The following is a 1,988-nucleotide window of genomic DNA, read 5'->3' on the forward strand; positions in this document are numbered from 1 at the left end:
CACAAAAAAATAAAAAAAATTTAAATAAATATAAAATTCAACCATTCTAAATTTTATACATATTAATAAAATAAAAAATAAAAAATTAAGTTCAAATTAAAATTAATAACAATAAAATCTTAAAGAAATCTAACATAAAATTACAAATAATATGATTATTAATTAGTTTAGTAGTTATTTTAAATTTTTATAAAAAAAATATTGTGAATTCAACACTTACTTTTTTCACTATATACATAACTTTACATATATATATTATATAATATATTAGAGATGCGGATATAGTAAGATAGAATATATCATGAATCTGTACCCTACTCTATCCACAAGCAAACTCACACTGCATCCTACTTTATTCCCAGTGGATCGGATAGAAAATTCTACCTGAACAGGTTGGTTCACATTAAGTACTTACGAGTAGAGTATATATTGCGAATTCTAACTCCGACGCCTAAATTAACGAGTAGACAAAAAGTAAAAAGATTAGGATTAGTGTGTACGAAGCTTTTAGGGCCCCTATTTATGCCGTAGGAGAGCGATGCCATGAAATTCCGGATTTGGTGAGATTCCTGGTGATTTCTCTCCCGAAGATTATTAACTCTTGAGATTCCACGGTCGCGGATTCCACCCTGGACTCAGGGGCTAGTCGCCTCTTGTTTGAGTCCAGACATAGGTTCATGTTCAAAACATAGTCTGGAAGGTTGGGTCCAAAACAACATAATATTTTTATTTTTTAACATTAATTTTTTAATAGAGCAAAATTTTAAAATGACAAATAATTTACGACGGCACAGTTGGAGATAATAATTGAGTAATCAAGGTGTAGTATGACAATAATTTCATCTTTCTTTTTAAAATAACATCAAATAATTTCTATGCAAGAGGGACTCAGCCAGTGACGTTTTCAAACTAAATTTACGGTCTGTGTATTAAACGGAAGCCATGGTGGTTCGGATATTTATTGGTATGCTGACTTTGGGGCAAGATGAATTCGGCGTTGTCTATGGATATGTCACACTCACACTATTATTTATTTCTTGAATTTAACATGAAGAATTTTCCCTTCTATCTTGAAATCAATGCCAATGCCAATAGGATAATGTGCTTACTCGTATATGTGGTCTCTGCACGAACAGCAACTCTGCTGTGTAGCCCTTAGCCAAAACCCAGTTATTACCGGGAACATGCAAAGCTAACTAAAAACTCAACATTTGAAGGGTAGGATAGGAATAAGAAAAAGAGTTTAATTTTCATACTTAGTCCGAACCGTGTAACAAATTCGTATAATCACATCCTTCTTTTGAACGACAATTCATAAGATTACTATAATTAAAAAAATTAGATGTACGATGTAAAATTGTTTTACGTAATTAAAATTAAATTCTAACTTCTTAGAAAAACTAGAAATACTTTACAACATCAAAATTTAATTCATAAAGAAAGCTGCAGCTTTTTGAGATGAAACAACAAATTATTCAAATGATCAATGCCAGTTCCCCTGCCTCTTTTGGACGGAACGAAATGTAGAAAAACCAAAAGGTCATTTTGGTAAAGATTCAAGGAACCTGACACTTGCAATGGAAATGGACCATAGCATGCAGTTGTTTAATTGATAGTTGAAAGAGCAAGAGAGACATGAGGGGTCCCCAGAGCCAAAATGCGTTGAATGGAATTCGGCTTCTTTAGTCACCTTTGTAGGCTAACTCCCATTGGCCTCATCATTACAATACTCTTCCTTATACCTTTCCCAATGCATTTCTCGCTTCCCTACTCTCATTTCATTATGACCATATATCATTGTAATTGATGACAATAAAAGTCCACATATAAGAATTTTGTTAACGTGTGAATGTGTGATTTTAAAATATAAGTTAAGATTATTATTAATGAAAAATTTATATTTTGTTTTTAATAAATATAATAATATATATTAAAGATTTAAATTCATTAACTTTTTATATATTTTTTTTAAAAAAGTCATTTTAAGA

This window comes from Arachis ipaensis, chromosome B02, assembly GCF_000816755.2.
Source record: "Arachis ipaensis cultivar K30076 chromosome B02, Araip1.1, whole genome shotgun sequence".
Lineage (NCBI taxonomy): Eukaryota > Viridiplantae > Streptophyta > Magnoliopsida > Fabales > Fabaceae > Arachis > Arachis ipaensis.